The following is a 22,705-nucleotide window of genomic DNA, read 5'->3' as shown; positions in this document are numbered from 1 at the left end:
TAAGGAGGCTAAGGTAGGAGGATCACTTGAGCCTGGGAGTTCGAGGCTGCAGTGAGCTGTGACTGCACCACTGCACTCCATGGAAAAACTGGAACCCTCATTCACTGCTGGTAGGAATGTTAGATGGCACAGCCACCATAAAAACACAGCTCCTCAAATGGCTGTCCCACAATGAGACCACGGTAGCTTGACATGCAATTGTAACAAATAACACAGAGATTATATATACACTTTACCCAGTGCATTAGTCTCCTGAGGTTACCTTAACAAAGTATCACAAATTGGTTACCTTAAAACAACTGAAATTTATTTTTATGTTTTCGCATCTGGAGGCCAGAAGTCTGAAATCCGGCTGTTGGCAGGGCCGTGATCCCTACAGCAAGGCTGTAGGAAAGAACACGTCCTTGCCTCTTCCAGCTCCGGCGGCAGACGCAATCCTCCACGTTCCCTGGGTCGCAACACTCGGCTCCCACCTCTGCCTCCGCTGCCACGGCTGCTTCCCTGAGGCTGTGTCCTCTTCTCTTCTTTTATGGACACCAGCCACTCAATCTAGAGCCCACCCTAAATCTAGGATGACTTCATCTCAAGATCCTTAATTAATTATATCTGCGAAGATCCTACGTCCAAATTAGGCCCCATTCTCAAGTCAGGGGTGGATCTGAATTTGGGAGGACATTTTTGTTTGTTCGTTTGAGTCACAGTCTTGCTTTGTCACCCAGGCTGGAGTGCAATGGCGCGATCTCGGCTCACTGCAAGCTCTGCCTCCCAGGTTTACGCCATTCTCCTGCCTCAGCCTCCTAAGTAGCTGGGACTACAGGAGCCCACCACCTCGCCCGGCTAGTTTTATGTATTTTTTAGTAGAGATGGGGTTTCACCGTGTTAGCCAGGATGGTCTCGATCTCCTGACCTTGTGACCCGCCCGTCTCGGCCTCCCAAAGTGCTGGGATTACAGGCTTGAGCCACTGCGCCTCGCTGGGAGAACACTATTTCTGAAGTCACAGGTGGATCTGAATTTGGGAGGACACTATTTCTGAAGTCACGGGTGGATGTGAATTTGGGAAGACACTACTCAACCCACTGATACCCAGCTTCCTCAGTGACGAAGCTCAAGCACGACACCACAACCAGGATCAGCCTGGCTTTTTGGGTGGAAAACGGGTAAGACAGACACTGCGTAAGTAGAAAAACTAGGAAGACCAGTTAAAGGGTGACTGCTACAATCCAAGCAGGGCACTGTGGTGGCTTGGGTCCAACAGTGATGCCATTAGAGGGAGAGTAGTCAGAGAAACGGGACCTGCTCTGAGGATGAGGCTGACAGGGTCTTCTGATGAACCAGCTGAATTTGAGACGGGGAGGCAGGACTAAGAATGATCCCTTGTTGGCATTTTTACAGACATAAAGGATAAGTTTTTACATTAACTTGGGAGAACTAACATGTTTATGATGTCCAACTGTGGAAAATGTATTTCCACAGTTCAAGTCTTCTGTTCCAAGTGCTTGAACACCCAGGCTAGAGTGCAGTGTTGTGATCACTGCTCACTGCAGCCTCGACCTCTTGGTGACACTCGCCTCAGCCTCCCAGGTAGCTGGGACCACAGGCATGAGGCACCATGCCCACCTAATTTCTGTTTGTTTGTTTTTTGAGAGAAGGAGTCTATGTTGCCCAGGCTGGTCTCAAACTTCTGGGCCCAAGCAGTCCTCCAACCTCAGCCTCCCAAAGTACTGGGATTATAGGCGTGAACCACCACAACCCAGCTGGCTATTGACTTAATGTATCAATTTTATATCCAGTTCCTTACTTAATTTCACTGTCTGTGTTTTAACATTGACCCTCTTGGGTTTTCCAGGTATAGTTCATTTCATCTAGGTGTTCAGATTTAATTGCCGAGAATTATACAATATGGTCTCTTACGATTTTGCTCCCAAACAGTATATTGCTTGAAGGGCTCCCACTGGCCATATTAGAATAATTTGAGTTTCAAAAGGACAAATGGTGAAAATAGCTTTTAACACATTTAATAAGTACAAATTCATTACCACAGAAGCCATTCTATAGTAAAACCAAAAAAATATGAAAGGGGAAAGAAAGCTCTACTTTGAGAAAAGTATCAACGAACAAATGGGGAAGGAAGGACAGAGTGGTTTCCCAGCATACAGTCAATGTAAAGAGCACGAATTTTCTAAAGAAAAAGAAAGCGATAGGAAGTGTCCACAGATGCAGCCGGGTGAGGTGGTTCACGCCTATCTTCCCAGCACTTTGGGAGGCCGAGGTGGGTGGATTGCCTGAGCTCAGGAGTTTGAAACCAGCCTGGGCAACACGGTGAAACCCCGTCTCTACTAAAAATCAAAAAAATTAGCTGGGTGTGGTGGCACATGCGTGTAATCCCAGCTACTCGGAAGGCTGAGACAGGAGAATCACTTGAACCTGGGAGGCGGAGGTCGCAGTGAGCTGAGATCGCGCCACTGCACTCCAGCCTGGGTGACAAAGCGAGACTCCATCTCAAAAAAAAAAAAAAAGGGGGGGGTCCACAGATGGTACTTGAGGTGGCCTCTTCCACGTGAACAGACCTGAATGAAGAGAAGGTGTAAGCTACCGGATCACTCAGCAGAGACTCTAGGCAGAGGAGCAGAGTGCAAGGCCACAGTCATCCGACCACAGCCAGGGGGCCACGTTACCTGGAGCACAGCAAGCCAGGAAAAAGTGACAGGAAAGAACTTCAGAGGCAGGCAAGGGCCGGGCGCCGAGCAGAGCCCAGAAGCCACAGGAAGTCTGCATGCAGAGCAGCAACTCCCAGCAAAGACTGCCGCCCCTGAGCAGAGAGCACAGGGGCCACCAAAAAGCAGGGAGAAGCAGCTGGGACCACATCACAGCCATGGAGTGCAGAAGGTGTGTCATAAAGGCAGAGCCGACAGCGTCTCCCAGGAAATGCCATTCTACAGATGGTGTCCAGCACTGCGGGGCGACAGGCAGACTGAGCGAGCTGCATCTCATGCTGGGGTGAAGGTGCCTACCAGTTTTCCATGCAGTCAACGTGGAGTCAACTTGGAGCCACAGCAAAGAGGTCAGCCTAGGGCACGAGACTGGAGTCAACAAAGGACTGGATGGCTCAGGGAATAAGGACACACACAACACCAGGACCAGACTGGGCCTTGGGGCACATCAATATTTAGAAGTCAGGCCTAAGAGGTGAGTCCTCCAAACAGGACTGGAAAGAAGTAGCACAAAACCAGAAAAGTGGGGTGTTCTAGAAGCCAAACGAAGACAACGAACCACAGTTTTTTTTTTTCTTGAATTACTACGACAAATGCTGGTGAAAGGACCAGTAAGATGAAGGCTGAGAACTAACCAATGACAATGTCTAGGTCAATGGTGACCATAACCAGAAGGGCATCTGAGGAGCGGTGGAGACCAAAGCCCGCTTGCAGAGGGCTCACAGGGCAGCCACGGTGGGGACTGGAAACAGCACAGGCAGAAGGAAAGCTGAGTGACTGGGATTTAAGGTACAGAAAGGTAAGGAAAAATCTCAATATAAACAGCCATTTTTTCAAAGACAGTAGGAGATAATGTTAAAGCTGAAAAGCAGTTAAGACATCCAACACTACAAGATTTGCAGCAGTGAGGGGATCAAACCCAGCCTCCAATTCGGCCAGAGCTCATGACAACACATGTGCCTTGCGAGATGTGAAAACAACAGAACTGCAGCACACTTCCCCCACCCACTCCAGCCCGCCCGCACGTGGGCCTCAGGACTACACTCCAGCCCCCACGCACGTGGGCCGCCCCCGCCACTCCAGCCCGCCGGCACGTGGGCCTCAGGACTACACTCCAGCCCGCCCCCACGTGGGCCGCCCCCGCCACTCCAGCCCGCCCGCACGTGGGCCTCAGGACTACACTCCAGCCCGCACGCACGTGGGCCGCCCCCGCCACTCCAGCCCGCCCGCACGTGGGCCTCAGGACTACACTCCAGCCCGCCCCCACGTGGGCCGCCCCCGCCTCTCCAGCCCGCACGCACGTGGGCCGCCCCCGCCACTCCCGCCCGCATGCACGTGGGCCTCACGACTACACTCCAGCCCGCACGCACGTGGGCCGCCCCCGCCACTCCAGCCCGCATGCACGTGGGCCTCACGACTACACTCCAGCCCGCACGCACGTGGGCCGCCCCCGCCACTCCAGCCCGCATGCACGTGGGCCTCACCACTACACTCCAGCCCGCACGCACGTGGGCCGCCCCCGCCACTCCAGCCCGCCCGCACGTGGGCCTCACGACTACACTCCAGCCCGCACGCACGTGGGCCGCCCCCGCCACTCCAGCCCGCACGCACGTGGGCCGCCCCCGCCACTCCAGCCCGCACGCACGTGGGCCGCCCCCGCCACTCCCGCCCGCATGCACGTGGGCCTCACGACTACACTCCAGCCCGCACGCACGTGGGCCGCCCCCGCCACTCCAGCCCGCATGCACGTGGGCCTCACGACTACACTCCAGCCCGCACGCACGTGGGCCGCCCCCGCCACTCCAGCCCGCATGCACGTGGGCCTCACCACTACACTCCAGCCCGCCGGCACGTGGGCCGCCCCCGCCACTCCAGCCCGCACGCACGTGGGCCGCCCCTGCCACTCCAGCCTGCACGCACGTGGGCCTCACCACTACACTCCAGCCCGCAGGCACGTGGGCCGCCCCCAGGCTCCAGGGCGGGGCAGCCTCACCAAGGCTGCTTTCCACCTGCTGACTGGCTCCTCTCTTCCACAAAACGGGCGCGCTCTTCAAGGCTCCCATTCAGTCCTCTTACTTTCCAGCCCATTTTCCAGAGAATGAATCCCTCGTCCTCTCCCCTTGGTCACAGGATTCTTTCCCTAGATGGTCCACAGCACAAACTTGAACTGTTCCTCAGGTCAGGGCACCACTGTCCCACAGAAAGATAGGAAATGCCACAGACATCATTTTAAGTTTCTGGCATCTACAAAAATTAAAAATAGGCCAGGCACAGTGGTTCACACCTGTAATCCCAACACTTTGGGAGGCTGAGACAGGCGGATCACCTGAGGCCAGGAGATCAAGACCAGCCTGGCCAACATGGAGAAATCCCATCTCTATTTAAAATACAAAAAGTTAGCCAGGTGTGGTGGCGGGCACCTGTAATCCCAGCTACGAGGGAGGCTGAGGCAGGAGAATTGCTTGAACCCGGGAGGCGGAGGCTGCAGTGAGCCGAGATCACGCCATTGCACTCCAGCCTGGGCAACAGAGCAAGACTCTGTCTCAAAAAAAAAAGTAAAAATAGAAGTAACTAATTTTAATAAATTGCCTTTAATTCAGTATAGATCCAAAATATTATCAACATGTAACAAATATAAAATTAGTACCAAAAAAGAGTGTGAACTGTCTTCCTAAGTCTCTGAAATCCTAAGTCTCTGAAATCTAGAGTGCATCTCACACATCTCACACAGCACATCTCAGTTCAACATGGCCACGCTTCAAGGGTCTGGGGCCCATGTGGGGCTGCAGCCACGTTTCTGGAGATTGCAGCCACCTCTCCACTCAGCGCTGCATGTGCAGAAGCCAAACCTTCTCTAAGATTCCATTTGGAATCCTGAGTGAAAAAGACACGGTATCAGTCTTCAGCAGATATGAAAACACAGACGGCCTTCCATTAACCACCTACATGAGGCCCTCTTCGATGCTTCTATCATACCCTGTTTATCTCCTTTAATAGCAATTACCAAAGTGTGCAATTGTTTGTCTTTCTCAAAACTAGGACACAAGGGCTTCTGTAAGTACGAGACAGACGCCATGTGCACTCTCATGTGGCCCCCAGTGCAGAAGTCGGCACACGAAGGCAGTAAGTACCTGTCACAAAAATCAACAAATTAAGGAACACATGAATGGATAAATGGTTCCTGTCTACACTGAGAAGTCAGTTAATTCCAAAAATCTTCACCCTGGGCCACAAAAACGTATGTAAATAAATAAAGGCACAAGTCAATTCCGGCCCTTTCTCCTTTTGTATCAGCTTACACGACAATTTACCAAGGACCTGAAGTGTGCCAGGCAACATTCAATGGGTTGGGGAACCAATAAAGCTAAATAGGCAGGCCGTGGTGGCTCATGCCTGGAATCCCAGCACTTTGGGAGGCCGAGGCGGGCAGATCACTTGAGGCCAGGAGCTCGAGAACAGCCTGGCCAACATGGCGAAACTCCGCCTCTACTAAAAATACAAAAATTAACCGGGCATGGTGACACACACTTGTAATACCAGCTTCTTTGGAGGCTGAGGCAGGAGGATCACTTGAACCTGGGACATGGAGATTGCAGTAAGCCAAGATCGCACCACTGCACTCCGGCCTGGGCAACAGAGCGAGACTGTCTCTTAAAAAAAAACAAAAACAAAAAAACAAAGCTCTAACCTCAAAGAGTTTACAATCTAGCAACTGAGACAAACAAAAAGACCAATAATTAAAACACAAAATAAATGTTACATCAAAAGACAAGGTGCTTTGGAAACAGTGACTAGATCTCAATCAGGGGTCAGCAAACTACAGCCTGCCAACTGTTTCTGTACAAACTGAAAGCTAAGCATGATTTTTAGGCTTTTAGATACATAACTCATAAAAAGTATGTGCATGTTTTTGGCTGGGCCCAGGGGCTCACACCTGTAATCCCAACACTTTGGGAGGCTGAGGCGGGTGGATCACGAGGTCAGGAGTTCGAGACCAACCTGGCCAATACAGCAAAACCCTGTCTCTATTAAAAATACAAAAATTAGCTGGGCATGGTCGCACGCACCTATAGTCCTCCCAGCTGCTCGGGAGGCTGAGGAAGGAGAATTGCTTGAACCCGGGAGGCGGAGGTTGCAGTGAGTCGAGATTGTGCCACTGCACTCCAGCCTGGGTGACAGAGTAAGGCTCCGTCTCAAAAAAAAAAAAAAAGAAAAAGTATGTGATTGTTTCAAGAGTCAAATGAAACTGAAATTCCACTTTCCAAACATTTCCAGCTTTACCAGCACACAGCCACCCCCGCTTGTTTAGTATTGCCTGTGGCTGCTTTCCTGCCATAAGAACGCGGAGCAGTTTCCCAGAGACCACGTATGGGCCTCCCGGTGGGCCGCAGTGCTGCTCCGCAATGCCGGGCGGGATCTGCTGCCGAGTGCCACCTGGTCACCGTACTGCTACTGCCACTTACCAAGACAGCTCACACCCATCGTGTCAAAACAAGAAGGGAGGAGCGGGCCTCAAGTGCTGTGCCTTTAATCCACACTGCAGCTGCAACTGGATGGCGAAGCACTGTGTTTACCATGCAAGGACACGTCAGACGGGGGTGAGAGGACAACACGCACGCAGATGAAGTACTTATCACAAAGTTCCCAACGCTCTGGAAGGCAGCAGTCAAGTCAAAAAATTAAGAAGCTCAACAAATCCAAACGAGAAAAACGCGAAGAGGTCCACACCTACACACACCTCCATCAGGCTGAACCACAGACAGAGACTCTTAGAAGCAGCGAGAGAGGAGCGACGTGTCGTGAACGAGGGTCCTGAGACATGAGCAACGGTGCCTCATCAGAACCACGGAGCGGGAGGCAGCCAGACAACACCTTCAGAGTGTTAAAAAACCTTTTTACACAAAACTATCTTCATAAAGGAAAAATAAAGCATTCCAAGATAAACAAAAGTAGAGAGTTCATCACTGAAAGACCTGAGAGCCCTTCAGGATAAATGAAAGGGCACGAGACAGAACTCTAGCCCACGTGAATAGAGAGCACCAAGGCCCGGCGTGGTGGCTCACGCCTGTAACCCCAGCACCTTGGAAGACTCAAGGAGGAGGATCTTCTGAGGCTGGGAGTTGGAGACCAGCCTGAGCAACATAGTGAGACCCCATCTCTACAAAAAAAAAAAAAATTAAAAATCAGCAGGGAAGGCCGGGCACAGTGGCTCACCCCTGTAATCCCAGAACTTTGGGAGGCCGACGTGCGCGGATCATGAAGTTAGGAGATCCAGACCATCCTGGCTAACACGGAGAAACCCCGTCTCTACTAAAAATACAAAAAAATTAGCCGGGCATGGTGGCGGGCACCTGTAGTCCCAGCTACTCGGGAGGCTGAGGCAGGAGAATGGCGTGAACCCGGGAAGCGGAGCTTGCAGTGAGCCGAGATGGCGCCACTGCACTCCAGCCTGGGCGATAGAGACTCGGTCTCAAAACAAACAAACAAACAAACAAAAAATCAGCAGGGAATAGTGGCACGCACCCACAGGCCAACTACTCAGGAGGCTGAGGTGGGAGGATCTCTAGCCCTCTAGCCCAACTACTCAGGAGGTTGAGACTGCAGTGCTATGATTGTGCCACTGCACTCCCACCTGGGTGACAGAGTGAGACCCTGTCAAGAGGGGAGAGGAGGGGAGGGGAGGGGGGGAGGGGAGGGGGGGAGGGGAATCAAGAGCACCAGTAAAAGCAACTACACAAGTAAATATGGAAGACAATATAAATGTATTTTTTTATTTATAATTTGTTTTTTCTCCTATATGATTTGAAAGACAATTGCGTAAAGCAATAACTATAAATCTGTGTGGATGGGCACACAGTGTAATGTAATTTGTATGACAACAGTACAAGAAGGGCAAAAGAAATTGAACTACACACAAATATTCCATATACTATTGTAATAAAGTTGGTATTAATACAAACTACATTATTAAAAATTAATATACTAAATTGTAATCCCCAGGACAACCAAAAAAAACAAATAAAAAGTACAGTCAGCTGGGCGCAGTGGCTCATGCCTGTAATCTCAGCACTTTGGGAGGCCGAGGAGGTCGGATCACCTGAGGTCAGGAGTTCGAGACCAGCCTGATCAACATGGAGAAACCCTGTCTCTACTAAAAATACAAAAACTTAGCCGGGCGTGGTGGCGCATGCCTGTAATCCCAGCTACTAGGGAGGCTGAGGCAGGAGAATCGCTTGAACCCAGGAGACGGAGGTTGCGGTGAGCTGAGACCACACCATTGCACTCCAGCCTGGGCAACAAGAGTGAAACTCCGTCTCAGAAAACAAAAGAAAAAAAAAAAAGTAGAGTCAAATAAACAACAAGGGAATTAAAATGGTATACAGTAGAAAATATCTAACACAGAAGAAAGTAATGAGTCAGGCATGGTGGTGCGCCTGTAGTCCCAGCTACTCAGGAGGCTGAGGCGGGAGGATCCCTTGAGCCCAGGAGTTCAAGGCCACAGTGCACTATGATCAAGGCTATGAATAGTCACTGCACTCCAGCCTGGGCAACACAGTGAAACTCTATCACCATGGGAAAAAAAAAAAAGTAATTGAGACAGAAAGTAACAAAAAAGAAAGAAGACGCAGAAAGCAAGTACAAATAGACAAGTATACACCCTGCCTTTCAGTAATTAAGTTAAACGGAACGGAGTATAAACCCTGCCTTTCAGTAATTACCTTAAATGAAATGGATTACATGGCCCACATAAAAACCAGAGATTGGGGGAACAGATTAAAAAATTTGGGGCCAGGCGCCGTGGCTCACACCTGTAATCCCAGCACTTTGGGAGGCCGAGGTGGAGTTCAGGACTAGCCTGGCCAACTTGGTGAAACTCCATCTCTACTAAAAATACAAAATTTAGCCAGGCATGGCTAATTACTAATTACTCTACTAAAAATACAAAAATTAGCCAGGCATGGTGGCGGGCGCCTGTAATCCCAACTACTTAGGAGGCTGAGGCAGGAGAACTGCTTGAACCGTGGAGTTGGAGGGGATGGAGTGGAGGTTGCCACGAGCCGCAGTCACGCCACTGGACTCCAGCCTGGGTGACAGAGCGAGACGCCATGTCAAAAAAAAAAAAAAAATGTGACCTTAGTCCTATGAGCTTCTTCCTGATGAGCAAGGAGGCCCTTGGGTCCAGACTTCTCTCCCGGAATGACCCCCAAACACCCGTCTCTGACCCCGCCTGAAAGGAAGACGTGGCACCAGCCCCTGACAGAGGCCAGAGGAAGAGAGGAACAGAACAAGCGGCAACCAAGCCCACGAGGAAGCAGAGCACGAAACCGGCTTCAGAAACAGGCTTAGCAAGTGAGCGGCGAGTGGAATGGCAAAGCGAACACAGACAAACTCAGTCAACCACGTTCTTCAGGGGAGATCAGAACTGACTGCCAAAATCCCCAATTTCTGGTAGTAACATTTGTCAGCCATCCACAAGCATATGCACTGCTTGGGAGGAGGACGAAGAGGCACTGCATTATTTGACCAGCGCTGAAGTGACCGAATTTGATGATATTAAATCAGGTTACAGAATAAATTTTTATTTTGATGAAAATCCTTACTTCAAAAATAAAGCTTTCTCACAGAATTTCATCTGAGGGAGAGTCGTGATCCATCTTCAAAGTCCACGGAAATCAAATGGAAATCTGGAAAGGAAACTCTTCAAGTCAAATGCGGAAGCAAGCCAGTAGGATGAGGCATCCTGAGGAAGCAGACAAGTTCTGCGCCTGGTTCACTGGCCGTTCTGACACAGATGCAGCTGAGCTAGGAGAGGTCAGCAGAGACCATACTTGGCCAATCCATCCCAGGGCTCCTTGGTTCCCAATATGGATGATAAAGAAGGAGAAGACGAAGATGAGGAGGAGGAGGAACTGGAAGGCACTGATAAAGAAGGGGATCAGGAGAAGATAATAGAACACGCACAGACTAGAACCTTCCTTTTTTAAAGCTGTCTCCAGTTGCCGGGAGCTTGCTTTTTCCCCTTGTGCTCACCCGGTTCTTGAGGTCTCTCTTGTCTACATCGTGGATCTCAACTTATCTGGGGGGGAGATACCTTGAGGAGAATAAAATGTGAAAAAGAATCTCTACCTCTTTCTGTTTCAGACTCATTTTTATCCCTTCCTGTCTCAACAAACTCGTATGGACTCAACATCACCGTGTTCTGTGGAAAAGAGAACAAGCTTCTGCCGCTTTGCGCTGCTGGAAGCTACAGGGCACCAGGCCCCGGTAACGCAGAGAATTCTGGCTTTTCTTCCCTTCTCTGTATATCGGGCTCAGAGAAAACTCGCTTTGTTTAAAAAAAGAAAACTTCAGACCAGGCACAGGGGCGCACACCTGTCATCCCAGCACTTCGGGAGACCAAGATGGGAGGAGCACTTGAGGCCAGGAGTTCAAAACCAGCCTGAGCAACATAGCAAAACCCCATCTTTACAAAAAATTTAAAAATTAGCTGGTTATAGTGGCAGATGCCAGTGGTCTCAGCTGATTAGGAGGCCGAGGTGGGAGGACTGCTTGAGCCCAAGGTCGAGGCTGCAGTGAGCTATGATCACACCACTGCACTCCAGTCAGGGTAACAGCAAGAACAGGCCTCTAAAAAACACAAAAATAAAACAAAACAAAAATTACAATTAAAAGCTTTAAAAAATAAGGTTACAGGCCAGGCGTGGTGGCTCACGCCTATAATCCCAGCACTTTGGCAGGCTGAGGCAGGCGGATCACCTGAGGTCAGGAGTTCGAGACCAGCCTGGCCAACATGGTTAAACCCCGTCTCTACTAAACATACAAAAATTAGACGGGCACAGTGGCACGCACCTGTAATCCTAGCTACCCGGGAGGCTGAGGCAAGAGAATCACCTGAACCTGGGAGGCGTAGGTAAGGGTGAGCCAAGATCACGCCATTGCACTCCAGCCTGGGTGACAAGACCTAGACTCCATCTCTAAATAAATAAATAAGGTTACAGAAGGCCAGCAAAGGGTGGGTCTCAAATGCCTGGTTGGGCTGGGTGGCCATTCTGGTAACACGGCTCCTCCTCTGGCGTGATTAATGGAGATGTGCGATGGACATCCTTGCAGTCTAAGGTGACACCTTAAAAATAAAATCTCCTCTATCAGGTAAGAAAAATACATATATATGATTCAACTGCTGAATCTACAAGATCCAATCTCAGATGGAAAGGACTAAAAGAGATATTCCTTCGACTGAAGACACAAAGAGATTAAAACTAAAAGGCCAAAAAAAGATATAGCATGCAAAAATAAACCATTAAAAAACAGAAGTGGCTATACTGATATCAGACAAAATAGACTTTAAAACAAAAACATTTATAGAGACAAAGAGGGACATTTCATAACGAGAGAAGGGTCAAAACAACCGGGCAGACGTAACGACTATAAACACACGCACAACAACGCAGACGCAAAACACAAGGCAACAACCAACAGAACTGGAGGTACAAACACGAAATTCAACAGTACTGTAGATCTCATACTCTACTCTCAATAACTAATAGAACTAGAAAGAAAATGAGAAAGAATAAGGAAGACTTAATACTATCAACCAATTCAATCTGACATATAGGGAACATTCCACCTAATAAATGCATAATGCACATTATTTTCAAGCACGGATGAAACATTCCCCAGGACAGAATATAATAAGGGATTTTTTCGATTCTAACAAATTAAACACACTGAAATTATACAAAGTATAATTCTGACCATACAGGAATTACATTAGAAATCAACAAAACAACAAAATCTGGGAAATACCGAAATATTTAGAAATTAAATGACACACTTCTGAAGTCACAAGGGAAAACAGAAAATATTCTGAACTGAATAAAAATGAAAATACAACATATCAACATTTATAGGAAGCAGCTTGTTTTTACCCAGGACACGTGTAACAACAGAGATGTATGGTCTCGGAGTTCTGAAGGCCAGAAGTCCATGATGAAGGTGTCAGTAGGCCGTGTGCTCTGTAATGGCTTTGGAGTGCAATCCCCTGCCTCGGCCAGGCTCTAGGGTCTGCTGGCCGTCCCTGACAGTCCTTGGCTTATGGAACCATCACCCCAGTCATGCACCACCTTCTCCCTGTGTGTCTGCATGCTGTCCTCTTTCTGTGCATGTCTGTGTTCACAAGGCATCCTTTTTTAAAGAGGACACACAAGTTGTACCGGATTAGAGGCCTACCCTACTCAACTATGATCTCATCTTAACTAATTTCCAAACAAGGTTAAATGACCTATTTCCAAATAAGGTCAAATTCTGAAGTACTGGGGTTTAGGACTTCAACATATTTTTGGGGGGAATGGAATTCATTCTATAACATAGCTAAAGCATTAAGAAACTAGTAAAAAACTAGGCCGGGCGCAGTGGCTTACGCCTGCAATCCCAACACTTTCGGAGGCCAAGGTGGGTGGATCATTTGAAGTCCGGAGTTCAAGACCAGCTTGGCCAACGTGGTGAGACACCATCTCTACTAAAAATACAAAAATCATCCAGGCGTGGTGGCGGGTGCCTGTAATCCCAGCTACTTGGGAGGCTGAGGCGGGTGGATCACCTGAGGTCAGGAGCTCAAGACCAGCACAACCAACATGGTGAAACCCCGTCTACTAAAAATACAAAAATTGCTAACTTTTGTACTAGCAAAATACAAAAATACACCGGGCGTGGTGGCGCACTCCTGTATTCCCAAATATTCAGGAGGCTGAGGCAGGAGAATCGCTTGAACCCAGGAGGCGGAGGTTGCAGTGAGCCAAGATGGCGTCACTGCACTCCAGCCTGGGTGACAGGGCGAAACTCCATTTCAAAAAAAAAAAAAAAAGTTGCTTCTCTGAAAACTTCAACATAATTCACAAAACTTTAGCTAGAATGACCAAGAAAAAGAGAAAAATGACCCCACTTACTAAAATCTATTAGCATCAAAGAGGAAACACAAGCCCTGACAGAAATAAAAATGGTCGTAGGGAATACTATGAGTGACAGCATACCACAAACTAGATAACCTGGATGCGATTAACAAATTCTTAGGAAGACACGGAACAACAAAGATAACTCAGGAATAAACAGCAAACCTGCACACCTAGAACAAATACGGAAATTAATAATTTTTAAAGCTTCCTATAAAGAAAAGCCAAGATCTAGATGGCTTCGCAGGTGAATTTTTTTTTTTTTTTTTTTTTGAGATGGAGTCTCACTGTCTCCCAGGCCGGAGTGCAGTGGCACGATGTTGGCTCACTGCAAGCTCCACCTCCCGGGTTCCCGCCATTCTCCGGCCTCAGCCTCCCGAGTAGCTGGGACTACAGGCGCCCGCCACCACGACCGGCTAATTTTTGTATCTTTAGTAGAGACGGGGTCTCACCATGTTAGCCAGGATGGTCTTGATTTCCTGACCTCATGATCCGCCCGATCCGCCCGCCTCGGCCTCCCAAAGTGCTAGGATTACAGGCGTGAGCCACCGCGCCTGGCACACAGGTGAATTTTAACCAAACATTTAAAGACATGATAACCGGTGCTTCACAAACTCTTCCCAAAAACGGAAAAGGGAAATACACTTCTCAACTCATTCTATGAAGCCAGTATTACCTTTGCACCAAATACACAAAGATAACACACAGAAAATGACAGGCACTTGCCTGTAGTCCCAGTTACTCAGGAGACTGAGGTAGGAGGATCACTTCAGCTTAGGACTTCAAGACTGCAGTGAGCCATGATGGCACCACTGCACTCCAGCAGGGCCACAGAGCAAGACCACCTATCTAAAATAAAATTTTAAAAATGTTTTAGGCCAGGCGCAGTGGCTCACACCTGTAATCCCAGCATTCTGGGAGGCCGAGGCAGGCGGATCACCTGAGGTCAGGAGTTGAAGACCAGCCTGGCCAACATGGCAAAACTCCATCTCTACTAAAAATACAAAATTAGCCTGGCATGGTGGAGCATGCCTGTAATCCCAGCTACTCGGGAGGCTGAGGCAGGAGAATCACTTGAACCTGGAAGGCGGAGTTTGCGGTGAGCCGAGATCACACCATTGCACTCCAGCCTGGGCAACAAGAGTGAAACTCTGTCCAAAAAAAAAAAAAATACAAAAAAATTTTTAAAAACCAAATACCTACAGACCAACATAATACCACTTATGAACAAAGATGCAACAATCCCCAATAAAATACTAGCAAATCAAACTCAGCAAGATTTAAAAAGGATTAGATACCATACCCAAAAGAATTTAGTGCAGAAATGCAGAGCCGCTAAGCATATGAAAATCAATGGCAGACACTGTATCAATAACAGGGAAAAACTACAAAATCATCTCAACAGATGGAGAAAAACATTTGACAAAATCCAAAACCCCTTTATAATGAAAACACTCAACAAGCCAGAAGTAACAGGGAATTCCTCAATCTGATAAATGGCATCTATGGAAAAACCCACAGCTAATATCATACCTAATGGTAAAAAATGAAAAGCCTTCCCCTAAAAACAGAAATGAAGATGGGAATGTCAGCTTTCACCACTTCTATTCAACACTTTACTGGCCAGGGCAATTAGCGAAGGAAAAAAGTGAAGAACTACAACTCTATTCCCAAATGACATAGTCCTATATCTAGAAAATCCCAAGGAATCCACACCAAAAAAATTCAGCAAAGTTGCAGGATACAAGATTCAACATATAAAAATCAATTTTATGTCTATACAATTGCAATCTAAAAATGAAATCTGGCCGGGCACAGTGGTGTGCACCTGTAATCCCAGCAACTCAGGAGGCTGAGGCAGGAGAACTGCTTGAACCCAAGAGGCGGAGGTTGCAGTGAGCCGAGATCACGCCACTGCACTCTAGCCTGGGTGACAGAGCAAGACTCCATCTCAAAAAAAAAAAAAAGAAATTTTTAAAAATTGTATTTATAGGCCGGGCACGGTGGCTCAAGCCTGTAATCCCAGCACTTTGGGAGGCCGAGACGGGCGGATCACGAGGTCAGGAGATCGAGACCATCCTGGCTAACACGGTGAAACCTCGTCTCTACTAAAAAATACAAAAAACTAGCTGGGCGAAGTGGCGGGTGCCTGTAGTCCCAGCTACTCGGGAGGCTGAGGCAGGAGAATGGCGTGAACCCGGGAGGCGGAGCTTGCAGTGAGCTGAGATCCGGCCACTGCACTCCAGCCTGGGTGACAGAGCAAGACTCCGTCTCAAAAAAAAAAAAAAAAAAATTGTATTTATAATAGCATCAAAAAGAATGAAATACTTCTAAGAAATAACTACAAGACTTACACATGAAAATACTGCTTTTTGTTTTGTTTTGTTTTGTTTTTTGAGACGGACTCTCGCCTCCCAAGTAGCTGGGACTACAGGCGCCCACCACCATGCCTGGCTAATTTTTTATATTTTTAGTACAGACAGGGTTTCACCGTGTTAACCAGGATGGTCTCGATCTCCTGACCTCGTGATCCGCCCGCCTCAGCCTCCCAAAGTGCTGGGATCACAGGCATGAGCCACCGTGCCGGCCCTGAAAATATTGTTTTTTTTTTTTTTTTTTGAGACGGAGTCTCGCTCTGTCGCCCAGGCTGGAGTGCAGTGGCCAGATCTCAGCTCACTGCAAGCTCCGCCTCCCGGGTTTACGCCATTCTCCTGCCTCAGCCCCCTGAGTAGCTGGGACTACAGGCGCCCGCCACCTCGCCTGGCTAGTTTTTTGTATTTTTAGTAAAGACGGGGTTCCACCATGTTAGCCAGGATGGTCTCGATCTCCTGACCTTGTGATCCGCCCGTCTCGGCCTCCCAACGTGCTGGGATTACAGGCTTGAGCCACCGCGCCCGGCCGAAAATATTGTTAAATAAAATTGAAGGCCGGGTACAGCGGCTCACACCTGTAATCCCAACACTTTGGGAGGCCAAGGAGGGCAAATCACGAGGTCAGGTGTTGGAGACCAGCCTGGCCAACATGGTGAAACTCCGTCTCTACCAAAAATACAAACAAGAAATTAGCTGGGCATGGTAGCTGAACTGGAGTGCCACTGCACTCCAGCCCAGGTGACAGTGCAAGGCTCTGTCTCAAAATAAATAAATAAAATAAAATAAAATAAAATAAAATAAAATAAAATAAAATAGAAGACCTAAATAAATGGACAAGCATCCGGTGTTCCCCAGTTGGAAGACTTGCTATTAAGATGGCCATATCCTAAATTGATTGACATATTCAACACAATCCCTTTCAAGATCCCAAAAGGCTTTTTTGCAGATATTGACAACATGATCCTAAAACTCACATGAAAATGCAAGGGACAGCCGGGCGCGGTGGCTCATGCCTGTAATCCCAGCACTTTGGGAGGCTGAGGCAGGCAGATCACGAGGTCAGGAGATCGAGACCATCCTGGCTAACACGGTGAAACCCCGTCTCTACTAAAAATACAAAAAAAAAAAAAAAAAAAAAATTAGCCGGGCGTGGTGGTGGGCGCCTGCAGTCCCAGCTACTCAGGAGGCTGAGGCAGGAGAATGGCGTGACCCTGGGAGGCAGAACTTGCAGTGAGCCAAGATCATGCCACTGCACTCCAGCCTGGGTGACAGAGTGAGACTCCGTCTCAAAAAAAAGAAGGAAAGGAAAGGGGAAAGGAAAGGGGAAAGAAAGAAAGGAAAGAAAGGAAGAAAGAAAACGCAAGGGACCCAGTCTTGAAAAAAAAAGACAAAGTCAAAGGACTCACATTTCCTCATCACAAAACTTATTACACTGCTGCAATAACACAGACAGGGTGGTACTCGCATAAGGACAGATGTATAGATCAATGGAATAGAACCGAGAACCCAGAAATGAACCATCACATTTATGTTCAACTGATTTTCAAAAATGACGGCCAGGCAATTCCATGGGGAAAACACAGTCTTTTCAACGAGTGCCATTGAGCCAACTGTAAGTGAAAAGAATGAAGCCTGGATCCTACCTAACATCATGTACAAAAATTAAGTCAACACGGATCAAAGACTTAAAAGTAAGAGCTAAAACTATGCAACTTTTCCAAGGAAACAAACTCCCTGGTTTGGATTGGGCAATCAGACACGACAACAAAAGCAAAGAAACCAAGGGGAAAAACAAGAAAGTTGGATTTCATCAAAAATTAAAAACATTTGTGCTTCAAAGGAAAGCATCAAGAAAAGAAAAATTAGGCCGGGCGCAGTGGCTCACACCTGTAATCCCACCACTTTGAGAGGCCGAGGCAGGTGGACCACTTGAAGTCAGGAGTTCAAGACCAGCCTGACCAACGTGGTGAAACCCCGACTCTACTAAAAATACAAAAATAAGCCGGGTGAACACCTGTAATCCCAGCTACTCAGGAGGCTGAGGCAGGAGAATGGCTTGAACCGGAGAGGCGGAGGTTGCAGTGAGCCAAGATTTCACTTCGGCCTGGGCGACAGAGTGAGACTCTGTCTCAAAAAAAAAAAAAAAGTGAAAAGATAACCCACAGAATGAGAGAAAAGATTTGCAAAAAAGTAGAGCAGGATGGGGGGTCGGGGAAGGATTAGGGAATGCCTGCTAACGGGTATGAGGTTTCTTTTTGGGGTGACAGAACGATCTGGAAATAGCGGTAATGGTTGTACCATTCCAAACATACCAAAGAACCCCACTGAGGTGCACATTTTAAAATGTGAATTTTATAGTAAATGAATTACATCTCAATAAAAATAAATCATCTGCTCCTGTACTGATATTGGAATATGGCAATAGCGATCAGTGTGAAGACATTTTCAAAGATGAAACACAGAAAACTTATCACAGATAGGCACTTAACAGATGAACAGTTTCAGTAATTTTTATGACAGGGCATATTAACTTTGAACTCCAATTAAGCAAAATGTTATCCCCCAAAAAATTCTGTTCTTCTAATCAGTAGATCTGTATTACAAAAAAAAAAAAAAAAAAGTAGTCAACTATATTTTAATCTTTATCAACAAAAATTTGTGGAGTTATCCTTGATTTTGCTTCTTGGTGCACGAGTCCGAAATACTATCCAGCCTGCACAGAAAGAGTTTGCCACTCCTGGAATAAACCGCCCCAGAGCTGACCCGAGCATGCCTTCCCTGTCTGGGTGAATGGCACCGCCACCCACCCTTCTTCTGCTCAAGCAGAGAACCCAGCATTTGGCTCCAGCCTAGTCCCACAAGTCATCCTTGTGCCCTCCTCATCTGCCACATAACTGGTCACCACCCACTTCCTGAGGACTGCATTTGCTGCCTCCACTGCCGTCCGTCTACAATCCGTTCTTCACATAGCAGCAGGAAGACCAGGAAGGAAGCCAGAGCCTAACACGCAAACCTGATGAAGTCACTCCCTGCCTTGAAACCCTCCTACTGCCCTTATTACAAGGACAAGAATCATTAGCATGGTCTCCACAGCCCCATCAGTCCACCTAGGTTAGCAACCTGCCCCATGTGATGCTATACCCAGGAGGATAACCAAAGAAACAGTCATTAAATGGTTTAAAAAGTGGTCTTGGCCGAGCACAGTGGCTCACGCCTGCAATCTCAGCACCTTGGGAGGCCAAGGCAGGCACATGGCTTGAGGCCAAGAGCTCAAACCAGCCTGGGCAACATGATGAAACCCTGTCTCTACCAAATATACAAAAATTACCTGGTGTGGTGGCACACACCTGTCATCCCAGCTACTCGGGAGGCTGAGGCGGGAGGACTGCTCGAGCCCAGGAGTTTAAGACCAACCTGGGCAACACAGCGAGACCCCATCTCAAAAACAAAAACAAAAAACAGAGCACAACTCAGACTACATCTTGGTGCATTCGCCTCTGCATTTTCCAGGTGAACTGAGGCGGAAAGGCTGACTTACTCCCACCCGCAACTCTCAAGTGACTTCTGCGATTCCCTCCCAACTCTCCCCCAACGCCCTTCTACCGCACCGTCCTAGTCCAGGGCAGAGCCAGCTCTAACATGTACCGGCCACGTGGGAAAGTCATCGAACCCCTCGACATGACAGTATCATTACTGCATCTAAGTGACAGTAAACATGCTGAAAAGGCAACAGACGTGACCCTGTGGCCCAGGTCCTTAGGAGGCTGATGTGGGAGAATCACCTGAACGAGATCGAGCCACCGCACTCCAGCCTGGACAACACAATGAGGTCCTGTCTCGAAAATAAACAAATACAAAACGTGTGTAAATTAGCCTGGTGTGGTGATGCACGCCTGTGGCCCCAGCTACTTGGGGGCTGAGATGGGAGGACGACCTGAGCCCAGGAGGTCCAGGATGCAGTGAGCTGAGACTGCGCCACTGCACTCCAACCTGGGTGACAGAGCAAGACCCAGTCTTAAAAATCAATCAATAAAGCAAAATTAAGTGATCTCAAATAAAAGAAAATGGAAACGGAACGCATGAGGGAGCAAGCCCACCTGTAACGTCTGGACAGCATTCCGTACGACGCATTGATCTGCATGATGGACACAGCTAACGGGGCCAGGAAATTGAAACAGAAATCACAAGAGACAAAACACAAACAAGTGGCTGGGGTTTTATGCTCCTTGTTGACAGCCCTAAATGTCTCCTGACCAAGCTGTGCAAAGGGAAGACCAGGAGACTCCGGCTATGGCAGGTGCCCGAGGGACAGGCTGCCTACACCACAGACGGCACAAAATGACGCCACCAGGAGTCCACGCGAGTCATGGGACCCCTGGGAGCACCACCTCCTCCTCCTGCCCCAAGTTTGCAGCTCACACAGGTAACGCCCAGGAAGCTTGAATTCAAACTCCAAAGACGCTTCACTCTTTTGCTGTTCTGGGACCCAAAGGGTACCTCAGATTACCTGGCTGAAACACAATGGAAAGACACTCATTTCCTCTTCCGCGACATGGAGTAACTGGGTTAGTGACCCCACCTGATAAAGCTGTTATAAGGATTAAATTTAAAACTCCATACAGGCCAGCGCGGTGGCTCACGCCTATAATCCCAACACTTTGGGAGGCCAAGGCGGGCAGATCACGAGGTCAGGAGATCGAGACCATACTGGCTAACACAGTGAAACCCCGTCTCTAATAAAAATACAAAAAAAAATTAGCTGGGGGTGGTGGCGGGCACCTGTAGTCCCAGCTACTCAGGAGGCTGAGGCAGGAGAATGGCGTGAACCCGGGAGGCGGAGGTTGCAGTGAGCCGAGATCACTCCACTGCACTCCAGCCTGGGCAACACAGTGAGACTCCATCACAAAAAAAAATAATAAATTAAAATAAAATAAATAAATATAAGAATGATACCAGTTGTGATACATTCTTACTGGAAAAAAAATAAAAAATAAGACAAATCTGCATCTGATGGAGCCCCTGGACCAGGGCTATCCAACTGAAAGACAATGTGAACCACAGAGGGAACCACGTACGTAATTCCTAATTTTCTAGTTGTCACTTTTTTTTTTTTTTGAGACGGAGTCTCACTGTGTCGCCCAGGCTGGAGTGTAGCAGCGCAATCTCGGCTCACTGCAACCTCCGCCTCCCAGTTTCAAGTAATTCTCCTGCCTCAGCCTCCTGAGTAGCTGGGACCACAGGCACGTGCCATCACGCCTGGCTAATTTTTTGTATTTTTAGTAGAAGGTGGGGTTTCACCATGTTAGCCAGGATGGTCTCAATCTCCTGACTTCATGATCCACCCACCTTGGCCTCCCAAAGTGCTGGGACTGGCATGAGCCACTGTACCCAGCCCGTCACATTTTTAAAAACCAGAAACACACCAAATAACTTTTAATATTTTATTTAACCCAATATATCCAAAGTACTATATATCCACATGCAATCAACATTTTTAAAAGTATTAATGTGATCATTTACATTCTCTTTTTTACAATCTGCATTCAAAATCCCAGGTGTTTTCTGCACTTGCCACACATCTCACCTCACACTAACCACGTTTCAGGTACTCCAGAGCCACGTGTGGTGAGTGGCTCTCACACTGGACATCAGCAGTTCTAGATAGTAAGTGTATGTCAATGACAGGCACTACAGGAAAGAGGAACATGCTAAACGCCACCGTTAAGATGCAATCAGCAAAACAAGGTTATAGGAAACGCTGGGACAAATGAACCATTCTCTTCAAAACTTAATTGCAAGAAAAAATAAAGACATGAGAAAAAATAAATAATAATAAAGACATGGAGGAGAAATCAATATACTGAGATTTAAGAGATCTCTACCAAAGCTAATGAATAGACCATATTTTGTTCCTAAACTGAAACAAGAAATCTGAACACTATTTATTGACTGAAATATTTACATTAACTGAAATATTCACAGAAAAAATATGCCTGAGAACTGCTTCAATATAATTGCAGATAGGGTAGGGGTGAGGGAGGTATTACAGCTGAAACAAGACTGACCATTATAAGATAACTGTTAATGCTGGGGGACAGGGAACAGTGTTCATATATACCTACCTTTGAGGAAGTTTGAAAAAGTTCCATCATAAAAAGCCTCAAACATCTATACATGTATTTGTACGATCACGTGACACTTAATGAGGGGGATACATTCTGAGATATGCATCATTAGGTGATTTCATCACGGTGCAAACATCAAAGAGTGCACTTCCGCAAACCAAGACGGGATAGCCTGTGACACACCTAGACTGTATGGTGAAGCCTACAAACCTAGACGGGATAGCCTGTGACACACCTAGACTGTATGGTGAAGCCTACAAACCTAGACGGGATAGCCTGTGACACACCTAGACTGTATGGTGAAGCCTACAAACCTAGACGGGATAGCCTGTGACACACCTAGACTGTATGGTGAAGCCTACAAACCTAGACGGGATAGCCTGTGACACACCTAGACCGTATGGTGAAGCCTATGGCTTCTAGGCTACAAACCTGCACAGCGTGGTACTGTAGGTAGGTGTAACACAATGATACCCGTATGTCTGAACATAGAAAAGGCAGCACACTACCCTACTACAGAACAATGCCCACTACACGACTAGGCAAT

At 47.8% G+C, this 22,705-nt stretch overlaps 1 protein-coding gene and 1 pseudogene across 7 annotated transcripts in view; one reads left to right on the top strand and one right to left on the bottom strand.

Annotated features, from left to right (window-relative positions):
• LOC105472004 (euchromatic histone lysine methyltransferase 1) overlaps positions 1 to 22,705 on the bottom strand; it is a 228,556-nt gene that overhangs the window by 191,919 nt on the left and 13,932 nt on the right. The gene's annotated exons all lie outside the window — the stretch shown is intronic.
• On the top strand, positions 10,079 to 10,697 carry LOC112424933 (protein SET-like; annotated as a pseudogene).

This window comes from Macaca nemestrina, chromosome 14, assembly GCF_043159975.1.
Source record: "Macaca nemestrina isolate mMacNem1 chromosome 14, mMacNem.hap1, whole genome shotgun sequence".
Classification (NCBI taxonomy): Eukaryota; Metazoa; Chordata; class Mammalia; order Primates; family Cercopithecidae; genus Macaca; species Macaca nemestrina.
This window is presented reverse-complemented; position numbering and strand designations above follow the sequence as displayed.